Source organism: Lepisosteus platostomus, chromosome 8 (assembly GCF_059453375.1).
Source record: "Lepisosteus platostomus isolate fLepPlt1 chromosome 8, fLepPlt1.hap1, whole genome shotgun sequence".
Classification (NCBI taxonomy): domain Eukaryota; kingdom Metazoa; phylum Chordata; class Actinopteri; order Semionotiformes; family Lepisosteidae; genus Lepisosteus; species Lepisosteus platostomus.
This window is the reverse complement of record NC_142618.1, coordinates 28,783,507-28,798,520: the sequence shown is the minus strand read 5'-3', so window position 1 is coordinate 28,798,520 and position 15,014 is coordinate 28,783,507. Positions and strand designations below refer to the sequence as shown.

The window sequence follows — 15,014 nt, the reverse complement described above, 5'->3', positions numbered from 1 at the left end:
CAAAATCCAAGCTCTGCTTGTATATTTAGTTTTGATTTTAATTCATGCATTCACAATTAATATGAAACATCATTTTCATATGGAAATATCTCAAAACTAGTCTTGATGCACAGAGTAATAAGTGCAATGGATTTCAAAGATAATTAGTTTAAAAAATAAAGTGAATACAATATTTAAATTAAAAATAAACTGAAAAAAACATACATTACAAATTTCAGGTTGAAAGTGGTAACTCATGAGAGCACTACAACTCCCAGAATGCTCAAGAACTCTGAGTCACATCCTGCTCGACTTGCACTCAGGAAGTGTGAAAGTGGAACGGAGTGAGAATTGTTTGCGATGGAGTCGAAAACATTACCAGTAAGTTTACATTAATTATAGCAATTTATGCTGTAGTATTTAGTATATGTTGCTGCGTGTTAAATGCAATACTGTTACTAACAGTAATGCAGCAGAGAGTCGTTAGAGTAAAAGTATTCATGGTTACTTTTTATTATGAGAGATGCATCTAATTTGGTTGTACGTGGAGTTGTTAAAACAATCTAAATGTATTGTATTCAGCATAAAATAAGTCCCTGTTGGAGTTCTGTTCATTTTATATATTATCTCCCCACCACTGTTTTTGTTTTACGGCCTGTCTTTTTTCTGTGTTGGGTGATTGTTCTCAAATATAAACCATGGCACGTGAACGTGTAGGGCCTCTTAAAATCAGGTTTTCTGTTCTAAGGGCGATATTTCCGATAAGCACGAATCGAGTAGAGGTCTCCAGATTTCTGTTTTGACGTGTCCATAAACCGTCGTTTTGTATGCCGCTTAAAAAACACTGCAATTTTCCGTGCGGTCCATTCGAGTATTATTCTCCACTCGGAATGTAACCAGTGTCAGATTAATAGTGTTGCATTTAAATGTCATAAAAGTATTTTAAAAATAGAATTTCAAATTAATACAGTTTGTATCTATATTTAACACCTATATCTATATTTAAGTGGCTCGATAAGCTCACGTAGCTGTTCAGCAGGTTAATTGTCCTATTTAATTTACATATTGTAGAGAGCAGATACATTACAATAGTTAAGTAAATTCGTTTCACTGAGTTTGAGTTTACTCGATTGCCCAGTATTGTTTTTGATTTTTCTTTACCACGTGTTTAGTGTTTGCTAGCTCTCTTCTTTTATTATATTTTGTGAAAGTGATTCGTTTGCTGATTTTACCAGAATTTAGGCCAGAGCATTTATATAAGTAAAAGGAGCAATGTTCCTAATAGAGATCCTTGAGGTATTCCACTTATTACCTAAATTTTAGCATCCAATCTTTATCTGATCTGTTTTCTATGCAATAACCTGTTCTCTGTCAAAATACATGCATTGGCTTGAAGGCCGACAGGCTGCAAATTAATAATCGAAATGTAATAATTGAAAATGTAAGAATGCTCTATTTTATAATCAGTGTGTATCATTTCCTCCTGTAGCATATTGAAAGACCTGCCTTTTCTTAATTCATGATCATCAACCCTTGGAAATGACTCCCACACAGATGATTCTCTTGCAATCTTTGTATTTTGGGCTTCATAACTTTACATGAAATAGAAGTAAGTGGAATAGAAAATCATAGTTTCCTTTAGAAGAAATGGTAGAATGCAATTGGGCCCTGGAGATTTATCCTAAGTGTTTCTAGTATCTGTAACACTTCTCTCAATTGTTATAATGTTGTATAACAGAAAACTAGACTTGAGTTTGACTTAGATCCCACAGTTTCTCTGTATCTTTCAGATCCACAATTTAAGGACGGTGTTTCAGTCCTGATGTGTGCATGGTGCATGTGTGAACTGACATGGGTTAAAGTGTGCCTGTCTTCATGGCTGGAGCTCTGCAGGGGAAGATTGTATGATTGCAGATATGTTGCTTGACTTTGGCATCAGAGATTCAAAATGCATGAGTCACAATGCAGTGCTGAAATATCATGGGTATGAACTCCATGTTTTAATAACTTTCACCTATCAGCCATCCATGAGAGTTTGTTTTTTATGCTGATAATTAGAAAAATCATCATTCATCCTATTGTATGTCCTCATCCTTAAAAGCAGAATAAATAGACCTTTCCTGGGTTTCAGGATCTAATTACCCATTTTCCTGTGCTTCAGCTTTCTGGTATTTAATTGATACACAATGTCATTCTTATGTTGTTGCTGTTTTAAGCTGGACATTTTTGCTTTTGTAATTTAGAAATGTGTATATTATGGATGTTTAGGCTCTCATAATTTGAGCTTTACAGTAATTCTAAGAAATGGCCATAATAATGACTACTGAATTTGTTATTCAAAGCTGCAGTCTTAGATAGATAATACTTTATTAATCCTGAAGGGAAATTGATGTGTTACAGCAGTCCAGCCCAGGAGAAGCAAAACAGACATCAGAATAGTTATAAAACAAAAGACAACAAAATAAATAAAAATAAATAAATAGATAGGTGTGTGCAAAATGTGCTGATCATAGTCACTGTAAAAACAATAAAATATGTGCAAAATGTGAATAGGTTTATATAGACTGATTGTCCAAAAAGTACAATGGAGCAAACATGCTGTCCATAGACGAGCAAATGAAGGGCTAACAGTCCTAGCCTAGGGCAGCGTTATACACCCTGACAGCCGCCGGGAGGAAAGACCTGCAGAAACGTTCCCTTGAACTCCGTATCTGGAGCAGTCTGTTGCTAAAAGTGCTCCGCTGCCCAGTAACAGTCCCACGAAGCGGATGAGAGGCGTTGTTCATGATGGCTGTGAGCTTGGTCAGCATTCTCCTCTCAGCCACCACCTCCATGGGGTCAAGGCTCAGCCCCAACACAGTGCCAGCCTTCTTGATAAGTTTATTGAGCCTATTTGCATCTTTTGTCATGATGCTGCTGCCCCAGCACACAACAACGTAGAAGATGGCTGCCGCCACCACTGATTCATAAAAAATGTGTAGCAGTGTTCCACACACACCAAAGGACCTGAGTCTCCTAAGAAAATATTAAGAAGACACTAGTTTATTTTTTGTAGCTTGTATTTACTTTTTCATTTCCATGCAATTTTATGATTTGTTGTCAATTATGACTGTAGGAAATGGAAGGTAAATAGTAGAGTGTCCACCTTCTAGCCTGATCTTGTCAGATCTCGGACATTAAGCAAAGCTGGGCCTAGGACATGATCTGGGACATCTCTAAGGCAGGTGTCCTCAGATTCTTTCCTTGAGGTACACATACCTAAAGTTTTCCAGCAAAGTTCTTTACTTCAGCTCTTTACTGAACTAAGAGTTTGCTTGAATGGAACTTTTCAAAAGTTGGAGATTTTAAAGTACTTATGTAAAACAGTAGCTGAAGGGCAGCCTATAGCATGTTTAGAAATGGTTAACAAGGACTTCTTATATAATATTATAATCATGTCAATTAATGGTACAGTTTGGTAACTGACAGCTGATCTGGAATAAAGCACAGCAGAACTGTAGGTCCCCAGGGCCAGGTTTGGGATCTCCCGCTCTAAGGAGAAATAGGTCCTGCTTTCAGTGGTGTTGGTAGACTAGTAAGTGGCACTCTCTCATCTGTGTCAAAATTTCTCATCCTTTTTTTCAGCTGGTACTCCAGTACTGTGACTGGGGATACTGTGCAGTAGGAGGTGTTGGCCTTTGAAAGAGAAGTTAAATCAAGGTCCTGACTACTTAGTTAGGAAAGATCCCACAGTAATGCTCATAAGAGAAGTGTTTACCTTGGTATCCTGGCTCTTTGCACAAGCCGCATGACTTAATGAAATTAATCTAACTGAACAATATAGAATACTAGCTGATACTTGAGAAGGATACCCTCCAGACCTCTGTGCTGCATCTGTAAGCTTTGTAAGAGTTTAAGATTAATAATTAACATGACCCGTTTTACTCATCTACACAAATTTAAACCATACTGTAGATACCTAGAGTTTTGAACACGTTTCTAAAAGCAGAGTAAAAAAGAATCATTAGAAGTAGTTTATAATACAGTATAGTATATGAACTTACTGTTTCATGTTCTACATTTGATCCTGCTGTCCTGTAGTGGTATATAATATCACCACTACACCTGAGCAGTAGAACTTGGACAGTTTGTTCCTAGGCTGTGTTTCTTTGACTTTTCACAACATCTTTGATTGGGTGTTTTGTTTTGTAGGCAGATTAGTTGTTTTACATTGTTGCCTTGGGCTTTATAGTAACCTAACATTCAGTGGGTGTGACTCAAAAAGCAGCATAAATACTGGGAAGTTGTTGAACTGATGTGTGGTACCAGATAAGCCGGTTCTCTTTACAAAAACAACCAATGCAGTCTTGAGTTACCCCATGTCTTTGGGGTCTTGGGACAAGTACAAAAATAATTTTAATGTCATGTATTTAAAATATTATTACACAAAGAAACATTTATCAGATCTTCTCCATGTTTTGCTGCTGTACCTGTCTCATTGTGATAAATGAGTGCATGTAATAGTGATCAGTTCAAAAACAAATCGCTCTGGTTGTTACAGTTGTGTATATGAATTCCAGCATGGCAAATTGTCAGGCCCTGTCAGAATCAGTCAGAATCCCAAAAAATGGGTCATATCTGGATGAAATAAATAGACTGTACAGCTGTATTCTTTTCTCTCTTGAACAGTCATGGTTACAGAAAACTAAAGGAAGGGAGGAGACCAGAGTTGTGAGCATCAGTATCAGTGGTTTTGAAACCCCCCAAAAAGTGTGTAGAGCATAATTTCCTACCTTTTTGATAATGCCCCCCCTTCTGGTTTTTACCAAACTTGTATGCCTCCCCCAGTTTCTTACTGAAAGAAATTTAACCCTATGCATGTGGACTTATTTACAAGTTATTTTGTACAATATTTCATTGTCTATTTGTATGTTAATATATTTAATGTTGTCATACATGATCAACTAATTTGACCCTTGTATCTGTGCTTCAGTATAATGTACTGAAAAACAACTGAAAATTTCAAAATGAACAGTCAAAATATATGTTAATTAACACTTGTGTAGTTGTAGTAATGCTAAAAACTTACAAATATTTAAGATTCAAACCTAACTGAAACTGCAGTAAGCAATGATTTTTTTGCAGTCATTTACTTGTCTTGACATTGAATTTGTCTTGAATCAAATGAGTTTAATTAACAGATGGTTTTCTCTCAGAGCTCAGAAAATGTAGGTTTGAAGGATGAAAGAATGCAGTTCAAGTCACTGTCCATTTCAATCTGATTGTTGTTTTGTTGAAGATCTGGTAGGACCAAAAATTTTTTTAATTCCTTCTGGTTTGCATTCAGGTGTCATTCCAAATGGCCAGGTCGAATGGCGTCATAGCTGAGAGCTGCGTAGTTCAAGAATTCAAGAAATTTGCTGTTTTTGAACAAATCATTTCAGTGAAACCAAGAAATCAAATCTCTTTTCTCTTGGTGATTTGTTTGATTCAAGCCATTCTGTTCAGGGAGACAAGACTCGGCCGCTCAGAAAAGTATTCGGTTCCCATCTCAGCGCTCAGAGAATGAAAGGAGGAACTTGGAAACTTGCATTGAAAGTGCTGCAGTAAACATTAAGCAGTGATAAATTGTCAATTTCCTCAAAAATGCATAAGTAAAACATGGGCATTTGAGGGCTGTGTGTAAAGACTGTATTTTGCTGGTTATATCAAGCTCTTATTAGGGCATACTTTTGATACCACTTATGTTTTGCTGATTTTTACTTTGCAAATGTCAACTGTGCATGATAGGCTAAGCTCTCATCAGAAAGAAGTGTATACACACAATACAGTTTAAGTATTATTACAACCTGTAAGTGTGACAAAATCTGTGTGCAAAAATTGCATTTCACATCTTATTGAAAGCCCTTAACAGGGAGCCTGGGAACAATGGGTAGAATTGGATGTGTTTGTCTAGGTAAAGGGGATGCTTACATGTGATTAAATGGAGCAGTTTTCCAGTGTACCTGAATCTTCTACTTGATAAAACATAGATGTTTCAAACACATAAACCAGAAAGGTACAGAGCGATAAAAGACTAGGGGAAAAAATAGCAAGAGGAAACTGCAGTAAGATAAGAAGGAAACAGAGTGAGACAGAAGAAGATAGACCTTTGCCCGTCTTTTCCTCTAAGCTTGTGCTATGGGAGAGGTCCTTGGCGTTATCAGTCATTGTCCTGATTAGCCAGAGACCAGATTCTGGGTAAGTAATTTGAATGAGTCTGGCCTTGTTACAGAGATCTTCGAGTCCTATTTATTTAGGGAAATTCTCATAACATTTGTAGAAGGTTAAATATGTTCTTTTTGAGTTGGTGATGATTTTTTAGAATAAGGGGATATGCCCCAATTAACCAGTTTAATTCTTATAGAGTGCCTTTCAATCAGCATATTCTCAAGGCACTGTCCATAAATTCTGCATAAATTAAAGGAAAGTGTACAGAAGCAAAAAAAATCCAACAATGTAGAAATTATGAAAGTAAAAGAAAGAATAATGTTAGGATTTGAAGGCCAATTAGAACAAGTAATTTTTTTTTATCTAAACAGGAAGTGTATTCCATAGATGGGGAGCTATAGCTGAAAATCTTGGTATCCTAACATGTGATGAGAAGTCCTTGGACCAGTTTGGAGCCTAGATCAGGCAAACGAAGTGAGCGAACTGGAACTTGGGGATAGGTACTCCTGAAGATACATGGGAGACTGTGTAGCAACTGGTAGGCCACCAGGAGAATTAAAATCAGTCCAGTAAGTGGCTGGTAGCCAGTGTAGGTTTTCAGCACAGGAGAAATATGTTGAGATTTTTTTTTAGACTTGGCACTCAAGTGCCATGGTTCTGGACGTACTGTAGTTCCTGAAGTAATTTTTTGGATGATCCATCTAGTACTCTCACCACACATCAGTGGAGAGTAGTCAGAGTAATGATGCTAGCTGATAGATGGGGATTATTAGGAGGCCAAGGCTGGTCTCCTAGTAATCAAGGTTGGTTCACTTAACAGAGCTGAATCAAATGAATCCTCTAACAATAAATCGAGTTGCTCAGCTCTACTCGGAATGTCTAGACATAGTAGCCCAGTGAGGGACCCTTGAACGTTCACTCGCTGACTGATTCAGGGCTCTTGGAAAAGTGAGGAGCAGTTTTATCAAATTTCTGTAGTCTTGTTGGTTTTTCTTGAAACTAATCTAGAAGCAAGGAACTTTCTCCTATGAAGGAAATGGAAATGACTACAACATGTATATCGTCAGTGAATGTTTATATAAGCATAACCAGAAGACTGGGTGGAGGAGAAGTTATCTTTAGAATCTACTGTATTCTTTTTTTAACATTTGGATGAACAGTTCTGACAGGTGCTAACAAAAGATATGTTTTTTCTCATGCCCCCCCCCCCCCCCCCCCAGTTTGAGAATTTCTGCTGTAAAGCATTTGTCATCAGGATGTCCATAGTCCTGAACTACTGTACTGTTTTGTATCTATCCTGCAAGAGGACAGCTGTTTTTCTCAAGTTATGGCTTGAAAGACTTGTACCTGACAGGGATCAAAGATGACAAAAGGTTCACTTTCTGGGGTACATTTCTGTAGTTATATATAGTAGAACTTGTGAAGTATCCCAAAAGGAAAAGAGAGATGTAAAGGGTGTGGTAAAGGTTTTGGTGCTGTAACAACAGTACTTTATCTCTCTTGCACTCTATACATACACCTTTTAATAAATGGTGAGGCAATTGAAATGCCCCTTTACATACTTGCTTGAAAATTCTTTAGCTTTGTGGTTAGAGAGTGATTAATTGCTGTTATACTAAAATCTCTATTATTCTGTTTCCAGTCAATTACATACAGACAGGTTGATAGGAAAAATAGTCTTTTGTTTAAAATGTTATCTGGTAAGTGGCTTACTTATACGGTGTAATGGACTAGTTGGAGACTGTGGGAAGTGATGCAGAAACTGCTTATTTAAATTTACAGTAGTGTTGCTTTATGTCAAGAGAGCAGTGGATAAGTAATCATGTAAATCGGAGAGTGCTGTACTTTAAAAATTGCATGTATTACTCTTGCAATAGAATATTTGAATATATCTTAATATGTTGCATTCTAGAGTTTTTGAATATTTATTGTTTTCATCTGGCAAAGTTTGTACTTGAGAAGCACAAGGACTCCCAAAAGTGTGCATTAATTGTCATTAAATGTCCTTTTCACTCAAAAGTGACGTATCCTGTACTTCATGTCTCTTCCTCGGAACAGTCTTTTCCAGATCAGATGTTCCCTCAATTAAAGCAGGGAGTTTTTTGATCCAGTATTATATAACAGACAGTTTGTTCTGTTTAAAGAACTCTTAAGAAGCAGAAGAGCTAGACTTGAATATACTTTGTGTGAAGTGAGTTAGGTGTTCTGCTTTCTTCTGTATCATCCATCTCCTATGCAGAGAACACCTCAATCTCAATCTGAAACTAAATTTGTAGTCTACTTAACTTGGTTTGTAACTCCTTGGGTAAAGACACAATATTTAACATTCAAAGATAGACAACCCAAGCTTATATTTTTGAATGTCTAACTATTTTTATACTGGAGTGAATCCTTTTTTTGTCTTTGATTTTAGTTTGTCTAGAGATGTTTTGCAGTGGTTTTGATGTGTTGGGAAAAAGTCACTGCAATCTGTCCATGGTTCAGGAGGCTGCACTGAGAGGACCCGTTTGTGAGATTGGTAACGTGACATTCCAGAGACGTTTTGGAATCTGTGATGTATTACGCAATGATGTAAAATGCACTGCAATTTATTGTAATTTATGTTTTAAACTGAATTGTTTTAATTTGCAAACTCTTAACATATAGTAAGTAATTAATCCAAAATAAACAAAAAAGTGTGGTAAGTTAATTTGTTCCAGCTAAATCGAGTAGTTTGTTAGAAACTAAGAGAAAAAATCACGCAGGCGTGTTAAGACATTGGACCTCATTTCACAATTGAAAGCTTCCCGCATGTTTCAATTATCATACACAGTCAGCTTGTTCATTTTCAATTACATTCCAGACTAAAAGATCATCAGACGTAAGCTTTCAAGTCTGCAAGCCCAGCTGCATTTATGACGTTTCTTCGAGTTCCAGTACTCCACTACATGTTCTGTTCCAGTACTCCACTCCAGTTCTGTTGTAGGTGCTTTTTAACAATTTTTCATACCTGGTGTTATCTTGTCCTAGAAAATGATTTATTCCATATTGTTAGGGGAGTGGTTCTGCAGCTGTTTTGAAACCTCTTGGAGACTGTAGCATTGAAGGGGTTAGTGAGCCTATGGGAGGTGTAATATTATTGATTTTTGATGCTGCTGCATTACTCATGAAAATTGTTTTTTAATGAGATTTGTGATTGCTGCTCTTAATGTTTGGAGGTCAGAGAGCAATGCTTATTTAGTTTTTACTTCCTCTCTAAAAATGCACTTGTAGGTTGGTACTAATTTTAGACCTACATCAAACAAATTCAGTCTCAAATGATGAGGATCAAAGCAGGATATTTAAAAATCCATCCTTTCAGTTTTGAAAATTTGAGAAGGTGGTATTGTGAAAGATGAATAGGTTCAATAAAAAAAAAATCTTTAAAGATTTATAGATCTGTATCTAGAAAAGGTGTTTCAAAGATGTAGAAAATGTGTTTTCATTGCTTCATTGTGTATGCTGGCACTGATGTGCTAGGCCAGTGGTTCTCAAACTTTTTGGACCAAGTACCACCCCTAATCCAACCAAAGCATCCAAGTACCACCTACAAGTCATCATCTCATAGGAACCCCAGAAATTATCAATGACCAATATGAGCGCATGTGCACACACACTCACACATACATATAATAAATATTATAATAATACATTTTTTTATATATTAAAATGTGGCTTCTCAAAGTGTTTTACAGAAATAAAACAACACAAAAATAAAAAAGCACCATTTCAGTGAGAGGGGTGAGCCTGTTTAGTCGAGCAAAGCAGATGTAAATTAATTTTTCGAGCCTTGATACAATTCACAACAGTCTAACAGATTTTAAATCGTCAGGCATTTTATTGACGGCAAAGGTCTCGCGGTGGATGTTGCAATGAAACCATTAATTTCTGGAGCAACCTCTCTAATTCGTGCAACTACACCCCTGTGTCGGCTTGTCATTGCTCTACCACCGTCTGTACAAACTCCGACACATTTTATCCAGTCGATGCCATTCTCTTCGATAGATTCATTCAGAAGCTGAAGTATGTGCTCTCCTGTAGTTCCTGTTGGTAGCGGCTTACAGAACAGAAAGTCCTCACGAGACGTAACCTCAAACTCGTATCTAACGTAAACGAGCAAATTGGCCAAATCGGCTATAGACTCATCTAATTGCAGTGAAAAACATCTGCTCATCTTAACGCGCTCTGTCAGCGTACTTTTGATATAATCCTTCATTTCAATAATTCTATGAATGACTGTGTCTTTCGGGGGGGGAAGGGGGGGCAGCAGGTCGAGCTGTTCAGCAGCTTTTTCTCCACACATAATAGTGTGGGGCTTACCTGCTTTAGCAATCCGCAAGCTTGCATTTTTCCACATTTCACGCACATTCTCCTTTCTCCCTATTTGCTGGAGAAACAGTAGCTTTTTTTAAATACAATTGGTCACTTGCGTCCGTAGCACACATTCCTATAGAGTGGTATAGAATTACAGAGTATCTCTTGTGTCCACTTAAGTATTAGCGCGCACTGTATCGTAGTACGTAGGCTGCGTATTCGACACGTATAAAAATACAAAATTTGAAAACCCGTCCCGATTTTGTCAGCGCACACAAAGCACAGTTCCAGGGTCATTTGGCATACCACCTGGCGGCACGCCACGTACCACTGCCGGTACGTGTACCACAGTTTGAGAACCACTGTGCTAGGCCATTCTGAAATAAGAATTTTATACCCTTAGGCTGTCTGTTGTATTTTTTTTTTACCACATTCGTCATTAAAGATTATGAGGAAATATCTTGCACTAAAATTTTAGCATCCTGCTTTTACTTGACTTTAGTCCACACAGTAATTATTAATATGCAGCTGTTGTCCTACAAGTTTATGATCCCATGGCCGAACAGCATGTCATTCTGTTTGACGTGCCATGCAGTCTGAAATGTGTAATCTTTTCAACAATGTGAATTCCTTTTCCTTTTGCACTGTTCACCAAGACCTTTGTACAATCTTGATTTAATGAGCATGAGATAATGTAATTCCACCAATAGAGAAAATCTGGATTGAGTGGATTATGCTAATACTGTGCTGTTATACTGTCTCATATTGCTGCAGTCTGCCTCTACAGCTGGATAAGCCTTTGCATAGCTAATCGCTGCCAGATATTTTCAGCACAGCCAGGAAACCCTGCACTACTGTTCAGCCTACAATCAGCATTCCAAATGCATCAAGTGTTGGGCATTATTAAAGGCAAATAGATCTTCTAAACCAGAGGTATAAGATAATTTGCTATGGTCAGATGGATTTCATTTAAATCTGTTTCAAGCAGGCCATATATATAGTATGTTATCAAAATACTTGGCACAGCAATCATATTTGATCTATAGCAGTTATTGCATCTTCACTAGCATCTTTTGCATCCAGATTTTCTGCCAGTGTAGAAAAACTGTTTAAACTATGAGCATGGGATGTTTTTAGCTTTACCCATACTTAAATTATGATAGCTGTGATCATTGTACACTATGAACTTTATTCAGTTGAAAGTAACATTGCTGGACTTTCTGTTGAAGAATTGGCAGAAATATGCAATGCCCACCCCATCCTATACAGACCCTCAATTTATGACTTTTTGCTACATAAACAATTCTTTAAGGTAAATCACAAGGGAAGCAGCCAAACTTAGATATAATTTTAACAAAAGTTCGATAAATGTTCGATATATATGTTTATGCTTTGCACATGATATGCGCATGCGCACAAAATACTGCGCGAGTGCACGTGCGTGCTGCAGACCGGGCAGCTAACGTGGTGTTGTTTACCCACACGGTGGTGGCTGACAGGATTGTAGTTAGAGTGGAGAAATGAGAGACACTGATATTTATTTTGTAAATTTTACTCATGCATATTTTGACATAAAAAAGACTTGAATACTCTCTGCCTCAGATTTGTTTAATGTTTCTGCTGTTTGGCAAGTGTTTGTTGTGTTCTTAAAATAAAGAGTTGTTTAATTTACTAATTAACTGTCTGGTTTCTTCAACTTTCACTCAGGAGAAAAAATCTGCCTTTAAACTTGAAAGAAATAATGATTTGACATTTATCGTGATAATTATCGATATCGACTGATATGAAAATTTTTATAGTGACAATGTTTTTGGCCATATCGCCCAGCTCTAGTTGCACACCCTACTTTTTTAAGATGTTGACATTGCTCTGGATGTTACAGGGCAGAGAAAGTTAAGAAAGCCCTTACTTCCCCCTGAATGTACTGTAAAACTTGAAGTTATCAAAAACATTTAAGGAGGTGGATAGAAAGACACTGGTATTGCCTTGAAGCTAGATGCACTTTGCAAAAGTTAAGATGTTATTTATCTTGATAACTCCTATACTATGTTAAATGGGCCAATTATCATAAATATACAATCATGCAATTTTGTATTGTCACTTTAGCATTCTTAAGGTAATAGCGAGTAACATTTGTCACTTTTCTAAACCTGTCTTTACATATGAAGTAATGTTTATTTAGGGTTATATAGAATTTTGCATTATGACCAATTTTGAGGACCAAATCACTTTTTTAAACAGAGGGATAAGCATATATATTGTATATCAGTCTGTAGACCACAGGACTAAATGCAAATTATGTGGGCCCTGGGATTGGTGATTAGCAGTAATCTTAGCTTTAGTGTTTTTAACTTGTAAAAGTCAGCAAAAGTCAAGGTTTAAGGGTTGTTGTATGACAAATTAACATTGAAAATGCAGAATAGTACCTTTTAGATATTCGCAATATAAAAAATGGCAAAGAAATAACTTTTAAAACTTTGTTTTACAAAACAAGCAATTTGGTTTTCCATTCACTTTTACAAAAATTTCTCCACTTGTCTTGCAATATTTTTCTTCTCATTACTTAATTATTAAACCCTTATCACTATTTAATAGGACCCTTATTACTAAAAAATATCCATTTGCTAAACTGTAGTTTCAGGGAGAGAGATGATACAGTAGTTCCATTACTGAGCTAGCTTCAGATTTTGGAGAAATTAAAGAAGAGGTTTGTTCTTAGATCTCGTGGGAAGGCCTTCCCCTCCTGTTTTCTTACAAAGATACTCCCTGGTCAAACTCTTATCTGTGGCAATTGAAACAGGCGTGTTATCGCATCGTGGAAGAGAACCACAGGGAGCATGTTAGTGAGATTGCTACAGTAACATCACCAAGGTGTGATGTGTGTGGGCTGTGCAGGTTCAAGCAAGATGCAGATAGAATCCTGGCTGATGGCTCTGACTGCAACTTCCACACGGGCCAAATGGATTTTGCAGGCCTGTCTGTGGGGCATATTTTGTACACACCTGTTCTAGACACGTGTAGCAAAAACAAATTTGAACACAAGTTTGAATAATTATTCGAATCAAGTATTTCTTTTCGGTATTTTAAGACTGGGACGAATAAAGATATGTCTTGCCATTAAAAGGGGGTGTAAATAAACACTGTGTATAGGTATTTATTCTATCAAAGAGACACGATACAAGTTTTCTTTCTTTTTTGGGCTGTTATAGGAGACATTAAAATCCCTCTGCAATAAAATATGGTGTTTGTAACATTCACACATGATAGTGCAGCATTTGTGGTAATTATCAAAATGCTCACAAATACCTAAGGAATTTCCAAAGGTAAGGCCTTTTCTCTAAATATAAATTAAATCCTCTCTGTTTGAATATGTTTGTTTAAATTGTTCATTGTAAAGTCACCATGCAAAATTAATTTGCCTAATGAATGAATTACATTTGAAATGTGAGCATACAGAGACGATGCTAGTGAACACTGGGAATTTGGGCAATTACAGATGGTGAAGATTATTAAAATAGTCCAGCTGCTCAGGTACCCAGGGTAGAGTAAGTTATCTGCAATGTTTACTTTTTGGTGTTTTTTTTTTAATTGACAGAATCCATGGTGAATCCCCACATAAGGCATCTGTTTGGATAAATCACTCACTCCTGAGGTTTCAAAATATGCGTGCTCTAATTTTTTTAAAGTATATGTGTGGCATTGGAATAAATCAAAGAATTTCTTGAGTCCTTGCAATTATTCTTATATAACGGCTATTTGTATGGTGTCTGAGTACTTGGGTATATGCATTCACAGACCGTATTACCCATTAGCCTACCTTTTGAGGCTTTCATGTAGCTAGCTATGTGTCATGCCTGCTGTTTGCTATAATTTGCGATCATGAAGCACAGAGAATAAATAAATAAATCATAATATGAAGTTAAACTGCTATCGATAGTTAATGGTGGTAATTAGGAAGGACTCTTGAGACGACATTTTGCGCTTCCAGCAGCTAGGCATGTGTTGATTGACTTTTGAGAGGAAGACTACTGCCGCATCCCTTGTGCAAAATTCCAGATGCAGGAAGCCTGTGCCACAGCACATGTAGCTCATGTTTGGTATCCTATTAAGTGATATACCATTGGGGTTTCTATTTTTTAGCCACTACTTGTACGGACAGAAGCTATGAGTATATTTTTGAAGTTTGTGACGTGTGTATTGTAACTGTTTATTTGTTTTTGCACAAAGGTTTATGGTTACATCAATAGGTGTTACTGACAAATAGAGGGCGGTAATATTTAAATGTTTAATGATAAGTCAATACCGGCCCTGAATGAGGTCTTGTGATTCTTTAATTTCATGGTATAAAAATTAATTTGAAGCATCATTACGTAACTAATATCCTGTGTACCCAAAACGTAAACTAACTAATATTTGTACTAGTTGTAATTTAACTATTTACATAAGGAGTGAGTTTCTAGAGTCAAATACCTACATCCTAACCTTTCCCCTACATCTGTAACACGATAATTTAA

At 36.7% G+C, this 15,014-nt stretch overlaps 1 protein-coding gene across 1 annotated transcript in view; it reads left to right on the top strand.

Moving 5' to 3' along the window:
- The first annotated feature begins 265 nt into the window (after positions 1–265).
- Positions 266–15,014, top strand: part of tmub1 (transmembrane and ubiquitin-like domain containing 1) — a 28,187-nt gene continuing 13,438 nt past the window's right edge. Inside the window, exon 1 of the mRNA XM_088643058.1 lies at positions 266–360. The gene's annotated coding sequence lies outside the window, so the exon portion shown is untranslated. The remainder of the gene's footprint in view (positions 361–15,014) is intronic.